Genomic DNA, 12551 nt, shown 5'->3' with positions numbered 1-12551 from the left:
GGAGGGGTGGCTTTCCCTCCTCTGCTCCCTGAGAAGGAGTGAGGACGTCGGGCTTCTACTCAAGCCGAGTCTTGGATCCTGGGTTGTCTCTGGTCTGCAAACTGCAGGATGAAGCTGTCTGCTCCTTGTCGGTTCTTGCTGGTGTTGAGTAGAATCCGTTCGCCCGCTGCGTCTGGCTCCTTCTTCCCGGACTCTCTGTGTGAGCTCTCAGGTATGGCTTCGGTCTCCGCCACTTGCGACCCTGCCGCTGCCGCCGCGGCGGCTGCTGGCAATCGCTCAGATGTGTCTTTTTTGCCTTGACTTTCCTCTCTTGTCTAACTCTCTGTCCTGTGATGGCACACTTGGTGTGATTCTCTGGCTTAGGACTGTTCACTGGAACTCTAAAACTGCTTTCTATGCGAGAGCTTGTTCAGATTCCAGCTTCTCCTCTGCCATCTTGCCACGTGTCCCCCTTAGTATTTTCATTTTATTTATATTACCATGTTCTTTGGAGGTATTTGTTATATATGTATAATAGTTCCAGGAAATATCAGTATTATTACCAGAAATGTGCTTACTGAACAAAGCTATAGATTTTTGAAGATTTTTCATGCTGTTTTTTTATTAGATTTTTACATTCAATTTCTCTCTTATCTCCATTAAGAATAATTTCTGTTTTAGCCTACAAGTCAGTGAAAATTTAAATTCACTTACTTTATTATCTTTTTTTTTTTCTTTTTGGCCAGTCCTGGGGCTTGAACTCAGGGCCTGGACACTGCCCTTGAGCTTCTTTTGCCCAAAAGGCTAACATGCCACCACTTGAGCCACAGCGACACTTGTGGCTTTTTCTGTGTATGTGGTAATGAGGAATTGAACTCAAGGCTTCATGCATGCTAGGCAAGCACTCTACCACTAAGCCACCATCTCAGCCTACTTTAATATCTTTTGATGTTTATGTAAATTTTCTTTGCATTCATATAAAATATGTACATGATTTTTAGTATGAAATTTAAAGAAATTAGGGTACATTGTCTATTTTTCTTATTATTTCATCCTATACTTTCTTTTACCCAAACAAGTAAAAATACTTACTTTATAATTTGGACTCATTAAAAAATTGGAAACAAGTGATGAACCGTCAAGGCTGGATGACAAATGACTATTTGATCTTCTAATTAGGAGAGTTCAGTTGTGGATTTCTCTTTTATAATAGTCAACCGTCTGTCAATTTAATTTTGTAAATTTTTCTCAGAAATAATAGCTCCAACTCTTTGGGACTGGAGTCAGATGAACTACAAAGTGGTTTGGAGAGACATAGGAGAGAAAAGACTGTCATGATTTGAGACAGAAAATGAGAGCATTGATTTCTCCACTGCTACCTAAAATCTCCACTGTACTTTATATTATTGGGAAATAAGTGCAATTTCTCCTAAAGAAAGACAGTACAAGTATATTTGTAACCATCTACCACTTTCTCACATTAATATTACTCAACTGTAGACATTCTCTATCTGGCTTTTTCTCATAAACTCATATTGAAGAGCTGATGGTAGTCTGTGTACCTATTGATTACTCTGTGTTACATTTAATGTTGGAGAACATTTATTTATTTATTTTTATCTTTAAGTAGTTACACCTCTTTCAACATTCTCACGAAGGCCTCCCCTATCCACCTCTTCTCTTACGCTTCCTGATATTGTCAGATGTGCCTTGGATTCTTGTCTGCATTTCCCCCTTCTCCTCTTTCCCTTTGAACCCACCTCACTCCTTCCAAGTGGGAATTTCATGTAGTTGGTATGGATTCACATACTATAGACCAACCCAGCCACTTCTTTGTCATCTCAGCTTTATTTGTATTATTTCCTTTCCTTTGTTGCTTCAAGGACAAGAAGAATCTGTAATCTTTTTCAACTAAAGATTTTCGTTTTAAATAATTTAATGAATATCTGTGAATGATTGAGAATGTGTAGCTCTCAAGGTGCTAGAAACATTAGTTTTCCCTATCAAAGAAGCTTACACATAAAAGTTCTTATACTATTGGTGGATTTTTCTGGTATCTCATACTTGTCAATATTATTGTTGCTGCTGCCTGTGGATTTTTTTTGTTTATTACAGTCTTTGTAGTGATGTGGAAGAATTGATAGAAAAAGAAAACTACAACTAATTCTTTAGAGTTCTACCTTACATTAAATTTGGTATATTCTTTCATCACATCACACTAGTATAATTTATATGGCAATAAAATATAATCATGTGACCATAACACTTTTGGGGGAAAATAAGTCATTTTGCTCTCATGTTAAGAATTAACATGATTTTAAAAGTATTCTTCATACTAGTGGTTTGCCTTGCTTATAATTTTAACTGAAGTCTTCTAAATTGCGTATCTCCTTTTGTTTCTACTTGATGAAAATGACAGAAAATATGATTTTTGGATCATTTTCTATTCATTCATCTGTCATGGCCAAATATATTTAGGATAGATAGTTAGGTAAGTATACTCAATAATTGTAGGAAAAGATGAAGAGCTTCTATTATGTTTTAAATAGTACTTATGATTTAAAAATACATTACCATATTTTTTTAAACTTTTTAATTGTGAAAGTATTATTTAGGACTAAAATTGCTCTAGATATTTTGAAATCCTAAAGCAAATTCAATCAAATAGAACTTATACTTTAAGAACTTATGTTCATAGTGAGAACATTTTTTTGTTCCCAGGTGATAACTCCCTTGTCATATAGAACTTAACATAAATCTCTCTCTTCTAGTATAAAATTCAATTTAATTGACTGAGTGACAAATTGGTTTAGTCTGTGGTTACTGAATAATATGTAATAAGTCCCATTATGTGAGTGACACACGTGCTAAGCACTCAAAATGTGTTTTCTATAGAAGCATTTTTCAAAATTTCTCTTCCTTTGAAATTCTTTACAAGGAACCTTACATTTCCTTTTCCCTTTTCTTTAAGCAATGCTAGGTAAAAAGGATAGAATAGAAAAAGAAGCCATATAAAAGCACAATGAAAACGCTGAATTCATTACCAAAGGTGAGGTGAGCAAGACACGTGTACACTATTTTAATAAAAATCAAACTCAACAGACCCTAATTATCTACATATTGCAAAATGCTGAGGAAAATGCTTCAATAAATCATGCTACGCATCATGGGCACTATTTAATAAATATCATTTTTAAATTAACAAGGCAATAACCTAACCATTTGAACAAAAGAAGTGCACTATCATGCAAATGTGCAACTTAAATTATATATGTTTCTAGGAATTTCTATACCAACAAATGACTTTAAAATTCTACATTGAGTCAAATATGAGAACCTCAATACTCATGTGAAAAACAATATTTAACTACGCTCAGAAAAATCTCTTAAACTTACAGAATATGTCCAAAGGAACAACATAAAAGAAATGTCTAGAAATACACAATCACTTATGGTAAGTGATGACACAAATATCTCAGCATAGAATGTCCAATTACCTATGTAATAATTTAAGAATAGAGACAAACCAGCAATAATCTTTAGGCCAAAGAAATGAAAATAGAGACTTATTACTAAAAGACATTTATTTCAAAAATTCCAAACAATGTAACATAAGATGGAGGAAATTAAATCCAGAAGGAAGTAGAAGTAACAAGGTCAGTTTACTAAAAACACACAAGAAGGCAAGCATAGGAGTAGAGTTACATGAAGTTTGACCAAGAGAAACAATGTTCTGAATGGTCAATTTTACACATTAACGCAAGGTAAGACTAAATACTGACTCATGATGGTGTACCTTTTATAAAAGTAAATGAAGAGTAAACAATATATTAATATAAATCCAAACATAAAAGTAATTACAAAAGCATACAACTGGATTGGATTTGCCAGCAAAAGAAAAAGATTATAGAGGATTTGATAAATATAACTATATATTCTTTACTTGAAAAGTCCTAAATACATGTATGGAAAATTTGAAGGTGGGAAGTGGTGCTCTGACTCAATTGGTAGAGCAGTAGCCTTGAGCTGAAGAGCTCAGGGACCACACCCAGGCCCAGATTTCAAGATCCTTGACCAAAAAAAAAAAAAAATTAAGGTGTAGGTAGGTAGGTAGGTAGATAGATAGATAGAAAGAACACATAGATACATAGACAGATTATATACATAAAACAATAAAATCCTCTATAAAATAAAGCAAATTAATCACATTATTATGAATCAATATAAATAATTTCAGTGTACAGACTTTGGGAAGAAACAATTCTAAATTGGTCATCAGATAATAATAGAGGCTCAAATGTACATAGCAGAAATTACTATAATTATTGAAACTTTTGAATTCATCACTATTGTGAGAGATGCTGTCACTCATCCCCCAGTAATGCAGTCATTTGGATAGAAATGCTCAATAGAATTAGTGCCATAAAGAAATGCATATAGGATGATAAATCTCATTTGGAAGTCCATATACTTCTCAAGAACACACATGGTATCATAAAGAAAAATGACTATGCACAAGCCCAGAGACACAATTTGAACTTCAAAGAAATATTACCAGGAAGAGTACTTTCTCTGACAACAGTGTAATTAAGGAGGACATAAAAGTAAATGATAATTAATGAAAATGAAAAGTCATGCTCTTAGATCAAGGATCAAAGGAGCAGTCAAAATGAAAATCAGACATTTAGTTATGAACATTAATGAAAGTGGTGCCAAGGCAAACTAGCAGAATCCTGGGGAAATAAATCAAGGAGATTGAAAGTTTAAAATGAAGGTATACAAAAATAAGCAGAAATGTGAATTTGTCATTCAAGAGGTTTAAAAAATTATAGAACATACCACAAAATATTATGAAAGGCAAAATCATATAGCAGGATTGAATTAGTAATCCAATACTGTGTAAGAATGTCAGAAAACAGTTTGGTCATTAGTAAGACTTGTAAAATTGATAAAAGACCCAAGAGGTGATTTATGAATAAAAGAATGTAAGGCTACCTGCTAGTGATTCATGCCCATGATCCTAACAACTCAGGAGCCTCAGATCTAAGGATTTTGGTTTTACGTCAGCCTGGGCCTGAAAGTTCATAAGACTCTTATCTCCAATTAATAAACAAAAAAGCGTTAAGTGGAGTTGTGGCTCAAGTGCTAGCCTTGAGCAAAAGTGCTCAGGGACTAGCCCAAGCCCTGAGTTCAAGCCCTAGGACTGGCAAATACACAAAATATTTTAAAAATTAAGAAAGAAACAAAGAGGGAAAGAGACAAAAGGAAAGAGAGAAAGAAGAAAGAAAGAAGGAAGAAACAATAACAAAAATGGAAATGGAAATGGAGAAAATGGAGATCACATTCTAAATATAGTAATAATATAGAAACCAATAAATGTAAATACTATTAACTACATTGAGACAAATAAAAACATGACTAGACAAGAACAAGTTAACAAATTTGAAGGACAAATTAACAGTCAATATATTTTATATAATATATATTTATATATTTAACATATGTAATTATATAATATATCAAATATATTTTATGTGTCTTGTATAGATACATAGATAGATAGATAGATGATAGATACAGAGAGAAAGAGAGATAATTCAATCAGTATCAGAATCTAAATCTGAAAAAATGGGAAGAGAAGATGATACATCAAGAGAGAATATCCCAGACTTTCTTATAGATAGCTTTCACCAAAATTTAACAAAATCTGGTGCCAATTTTCAAGTATTTCTCACATAAGCTGTAACACAGAGGAAATTCAGATTCTCATGTTACTCCTTAACTAGAACATAATGCACAAATTTTAAACCAAATATAAATAACCTCAGTTGAGCAAAATATAAGCAAACAAAACCCAATGATATCTAGTTTTAGATATACATAATAAGGAAATTATCAAATCAAGAAATTAAAGAAAGGCTAAAAAGGTAGCTTAGTGGTAGAGTGTTTGGCTAGCATGCATGAAACCTTGGGTTCAATTCCTCAGTATCATACAAACAGAAATGGCCAGAAGTGGAAGTGGCACTGTGGCTTAAGTGGTTGAGCAAAAGAAGCTCAGGGATGGTGCCCAGGCCCTGAGTTCAAGCCCCAGGACTGGCAAAAAAAAAAAAATTAAAGAAGAAAAGCCATATTGTAATCTCCAAATACACAGACAATTAGATAGCAAAATTCAAAGCCTTAAATAATGGGTAAATGTAATAAGCTAAACATAAGTACTTTTCTAGGTAAAGGTCATCAACCAAAACCTACCCTGATCTATTTAATACATTTGAAATGTTAAAAGCATGGGATACTCCATTACGATCACATGGAAAGTTTTAACAAACCCCAGTGAGCCATGTCTTTCACTGCAGTGGTTACCTCCTAAGGGTAATGAGATGAAGAGCTTGATGCTGGTTTGCATTTTCATTTGCAATATCTTACTGCCCAGCTATGGGAATGGTTCCACCAAAGTTAATTACTTCATGTGTCTTGGGTACATTTAAAGTACTTTATACTTTATATGGAAAGCCAATCTCAGAATGTTCACTATTGGTAATGAAGAAAAATCTGTGCCAATTTCACAAAACTAAGCATGTACTAAAACTTCTTATAAAATTGTTCTTCTGTGACTCAAATAAGTCCCCTCTGGTATTCAAGTAATGTAGTTAGAACACAAAGAACCAAAGAGAGCTCTGCAGTAAGTTTACAAAGAGATCACTTGTAATCAGCACAGCATCAATACTGACCAAGGAAAGGATCCTTTAAGCTGTCAGAGAGAAAAGATCAATCATCTATAAAGGAATACCAATCAGAATAACTACAGATTTCTCAGCCGAGACCATGAAAGTAATAGCCTGGAATTAAGTACACCATGTATTATAGACTAACACTAATATTCCAAAAAATGGTGTAACCAACTAAACTCTCCTTCATAACCTAGGGACAAATGAAATCCTTCCCAGAAAGAAAAATTGAAACAATATATCTACCAAACCAGCATTACAAACGATACTTACAGGCATCCTATACATAGAAAACCAACAAGAACACAATATAGACAGAGAAACAGCCTCTAAACAAAGAATCAGATAAACATAGTAAGAATTGATGAGACACAGCCTCTAAGAAAATGGATAACTTGGCAGGAACTACCAAATGCCCCTCAATCCTAACTCTCAATATTAAAGGACTTAACTCATCAATTAAATGACATAGATTGACTAGTTGGATCAAAAAGCAAGATCCATCTATCAACTGTCTTCAAGAGACACACCTTGCTTACAAAAACAAACATATTCTGAAAGTGGAGGCTAGAATAAAATCTATCAAGCACAAAGCCTCAATAGCAGGCTGGAGTTACAATCCAAATACCGGTTAAAATAGACTTCAAATTAAAATTAGAAGAGATAAAGAAGGACATTGCATACTAATAAAAGGATTTTCCCTACAGGAGGATATAACAATTCTAAATATCTATACAGCAAATACCAGAACACCAAAATTCATCAAAAAAATACTACGTACCGTAAAATCACACATAGATTTAATCACATTGATTGTTAGTGACTTTTAACACACCACTGTCACCTCTGGAAAAACTCAACAGAGAAACCTCAGAGCTAAACGATTGCTTAGACCCACTAGATTTAACAGATATCTATAGGATATTTCACCCAGCAACATCAGAATATATGTTCTTTTAGCAGCCCATGGAACATTCTCCAAAGTTGATTACAAAAAGATAACAGAATGCAGCAGCAGATGACAAGATAATCTGACTAAAAGTATGTATTTTGTTCTAGATAAAAAACATGGAATGATTGCTACAAGATCATCCCTGTGTAGCTACCAACATTCTTTTTCAACCACTTATTAGTTTCCATAAAGTCCAGTTTGGGGAACACAATTTTCTTTCTTTTAAATTTCTAGAGGAATGTGGCTTTATCTGATAATTTCCCTTAGATAGCCCTATAGATCAGAGAGATGCTAGTACCCATGTCTGAATGTTGTTTATTAAACCCAGCACCTTTACTGGAATTTACAAACATAGGAGTGGGTTTTCTGGTTACCCATTTATTTTAGTACCTATAGGGTCCCCCAAAAAAGTTTGGGATCTCCAGCTTGTTAAAGAATTATTTTTAATTATCGTGAAACAATATTGTTTGAATATTTGGTTCTAATTCTGATCCCTTCACTTATCATCAGTGGAAACCTGAAAAAACATTGTGTGTGATCAGCTATCATCCCCCTCACTGATGAGCTTAAAATAATAATACCCAACCAGCAGAATGTCTGTAAATCAGTAATGTAAAATTTTCAAAAGTATTACTTATTTATATTATTTCATAAAGGATAAATATCATTATCCTAATGTAGCCCTACTTCTATAAGTCCTGTGTTTTGTTTTATGTTTCTTTTCCTAAAACCTGAAGAAGCTCATTTTCTGAAATCTATTTTGGAAGGAAATGATGAAGTCTACCAGATCATATTTTTAAAAAGGCAATTCCAAACTGAGATATTCTCAGCCCTGGTTCTAGCAGCTGCTTTAGCTCTTGCATGGAAGAGGCAATTCAGGTTTGTGACTGCCTTGAGCATCATATCCCTATTTAACAAAACTTTTCAATAAAGTAATGGAAGCTATTCCTAAAAGGAGACTTTTTTTGTCCTATTTGTATATAATTGGAAAAGAAACAGGCAAGGGTTTCTGAGAGCTTGTAAATGTGTTAATAAAAAATTTAAAAGACTCATAATCTGCACAAGATAGGCTTATCATTCAATACAGAAATACTTCATTGACAGAAAACTACTAGCTACTCAAGAGGCTGAGATCTGAAGACTGCGGTTCAAATCTGAAGACTGAGCAGGATTGTCCATGAGACACTTATCTTCAAATAACGACCCTCAAAAAGCTGGAAATTTTTATGGTATATTCTCCCTCCACCATGGTATACCTCCTGTTGTCACTGCACTTGATTTTGGTACCGTGCATCTTGTATATACATTTACCAAACTTGGGGAGGGGAAGGGGAATAACAAAATGCTGAAACAAGGACATAGGATGACCCATTGCAACAATGATACTCACAAGACACCATATTGTAAGTGAACTTTACAACTTTGGGTAGGGGGGGATGAATTGGGGAGGTGGGGAAGAGAAGGCAGAGTAGGAGAACAACAAAGGAGGGGGTAACAATGCTCAACAAGGAATGTACTCATTACCTTACTCATGTAACTGTAACCCCTCTGTACAGCATCCTTACAATAAAATAATCTTTTTTTAAAAAATAAGCTGGAAGTGGATCTGTGGCTCAAGAGGTAGAGCACTAGCCTTGAATAAAAAGTGAAAAAGCTCAGGGACAGATCCCAGGCCCTGAGTTCAATCCCCAGATCCATTGCATGTGTGTGTGTGTGTGTGTGTGTGTCTGTGTGTGTGTGTGCACTCACACACACACAAGCATAGGTAGTATATGGTCCTTGAGTATCATTCAGATTTAGTGTTAAGTCCATCAAAGTTTATGTCATGTAAATCTCACCATACCTCTGCCTCTAGCAGCTGTTAAAATCAGACTCTGTCTTACTCTGTCACTCAGTCTCTCTCTGTTTCTCTCTGTCTGTCTCTCCATCTCTGTCTTTCCATCTCTTTTTCTGTCTTTCTCTGTCTCTCTGTCTCACTGTCTCTCTGTCTCTCTCTGTCTCTCTCTGCCTACCTACCTACCTACCTACCTATCTACCTACCTACTTGCCTACCTACCGATCTATCTATCATCTATTTTTGTAATACTGGGACTAGAACTGGGGCCTCATATTTATTAGGCAAGCCATATTCCAGTTAACTTATGGTTGTTAGTTCAGTGAACTAAAGCAATAATAATCTACCCATACATTCAATTTAGAAGTCAAAGTAGGATTTGAAAACAGCTCGTTGTGATGAAGCTTACATCCTCACATTTTAACTAGTATTTAGGCACCTGGACTATTTCCCCCTGGCTGGAAAGAGCACACACTTCCTATTCAAAGAATATTCTATAATGACAAACGATGGAGTGTCAGAATCACCCTAAGGTCCCAGAGCCGAGGCAATAGCTATCAATCACACAGCAGATAAATAGATTTCAGGAGTTTCGTGTACAATATGTTCTTGAATTTGGGCTTAAGCTCAAGCTGACATATAGTATTTCATTGCTAATGTGATCTCTTTCTAGCAGAGGGAACATTCTTTTTTTAAAATTGTATTGCATAACTTGTTTGCTTCCTAGCAAAACAATTTTTGAATTTCCGTATAATTTCTGTTAAATCTATTTTTAAAGTTGAAGCTTAGGTCAAATGCAAATATGAATATAGATTTATCCAGCATGCATAATTTGTAGTCTGTGTGGAAGTGACTCATCTGTCTTCTGTATCTGGCAGTCACATGATGAGCTCTCCTGCTAAGAGTGACCGATTCATCCTTCAAATAAACATCCACAGAGGAAGAAAAACAATATGTACAGTTCCAAAGAAGGAACAACATATTGTGCATGAGCTGATGTATTCGGATCTGTCCTGCCAACAGTCCTTCAAATTAAGAGCTCTCATTGAGAAAGCACTCAGAAATAACGAGACATTGTATTTCAGCAATCTAAGGACATTAGGATTACTTTCACTCTTAAAATAAGAGAGCACCCAAATTAGAAAAAGAATTTCCTTAAACAGCTGCAGGATGGTTCTTGTCCTTTGCAGTTAGGCTACAGAGCCTCTCCTTGTGCGTGTGAAGTTGTATCGCACCACAATTTTTTTTTCCCTAATCATTTGGAATGTGGAGCAAGTTTCCATGTGTTTAGTGGACATTCATGTATCCTATTCAGAGAACAGTCTCTTCAAGTGCTTTGCTCATTTTTTAAAATGTTTTTTGAACTATTCAATTTTAAGCAATGGTAAAAGGTTACAGATGTTTGACTGACTCTATGTTCTTAAATGTTAATTAAAAATATGCTAGCGGTGGAAGTTACATGCCTTGGGAGGGTCAAATACGTAAGGAGCCACACTCTTTGATATTATTAGATTTAATAGTCATATTATAAATAGGTCTGATGAACAACTACAGTGTGGCTGTGAAATGGAGACAGAAACTTCCATGTTTTTCAATTTTGTTAATAATATATCTGGAATGAACGATGAAAACTTTCTCTCCTCCCCCTTCCCCATCTCATCCCCTCCCCTTCCCCTTCTCTCTCCTTCTTCCTCCTGCTTCCCTCCTCCTGTGTCTCCTCCCTCTTCTCCTCCATCTTCCTTCTTCTTCTTCTCCAGCAATAATGGAGTCTGAAGTCATAGCCACTTGACCACTTGAGCTATGCTCACAGCTCCAATGTTCTTCTAAAATCTACTTAATTATATAGCTTCTTGTATATTTACTCACTGGGGTTCAACTTCACAAAGAATGTTCTTTGTGTTAAGATTCTGAGTTTGAAGCACCAATGTGTTGGAAAGAAATGACATTATATTGAGTCCATGTGACATATTTACTGTTGGTTTTGAATTCTCAATAATTCAGGCTTTGCAATTTCATATGTTTTCTATCATTCTCTAACACCACCATGAATCTAATAGAGTAGCAAAGGCTACTTTTCAGCAGGCTCACATCTCAGGAATTGGGAAACACAGGGATGGTGGATCTTGCTGTAAGGTATAAAATATCTCTTTCTTTGTCAAATGTCTACTGTGTTAGTTGACTTTTCTATATGTGACAGAGAGTAACACCATCTCCTGAGAGAAAGGAGACAGGGCAAAAAGGACAAAGACACCTCTTACAATTTCTTTTAAGTCTAAGCCTTGTCGATTTACAAAGTCATCTTGATCAGTACTTTGAGGTTCTGGAGTGTTATCACCTCAGAACCAATACTCTGAGAACCTGTGCCAGCCAGACCTGAGAACAGCATCCCACACTTTGAGAACCACCAAGGTAAATCTGGTGTACAATAAATTAGAGGATAGGTGGAGAATTTGGATTACTAGGTTAAGTACTACATAGGCGTTGAAGTTAATAGAATGATTTTATTTTCCCTGCCTTGATGCTACAGGATAAATAATTTTCTTATAAAATTTTTGGCAATACTATATAAGTTAAATTTGAAAATCTGGTGGTTAAAATTTATTTATTTATTTCCTGGAATGAGGGTTTGCAAATTACAGTCTCTTGCTTATTCAAGTGGTACTCAACCACTTGAAGCATGCCTCCAGCCTGGGTTTTTGCTGGTTATTTTGAAGATGGATTCTCCTGAATTTTTCTACTGAGATGCTTTCTTTTTTTGTACATTTTTATTGTAAAAATACTCTACAGAGGGGTTACAGTTACATGAACAAAGTAATTAGTACACTTCTTTTTTTAAAAAATTACTTATTTATTTTTATTGTGAAAATACCATACAGAGGGGTTACAATTACATGCGCAAGGTAATGAGTAAATTTCTTCTCAACCATTGTTGCCCTGCTGCTGCCTCCTCCTCCCCCCTCCTCCTCCTTGTCCTCCTCCTCCTCCTCCCCCTCCTCCTTCTCCTCCTCTTCCTCCTGTTCCTCCTCCTCTTCCCCCTCCTCCTTCTCCTCCTCCTCCTCCT

The sequence above is a fragment of the Dipodomys ordii genome, unplaced genomic scaffold, assembly GCF_000151885.1.
Source record: "Dipodomys ordii isolate 6190 unplaced genomic scaffold, Dord_2.0 Scaffold97, whole genome shotgun sequence".
NCBI lineage: Eukaryota > Metazoa > Chordata > Mammalia > Rodentia > Heteromyidae > Dipodomys > Dipodomys ordii.
The sequence above is the reverse complement of the archived record's forward strand: the minus strand, read 5'-3'. Positions refer to the sequence as shown.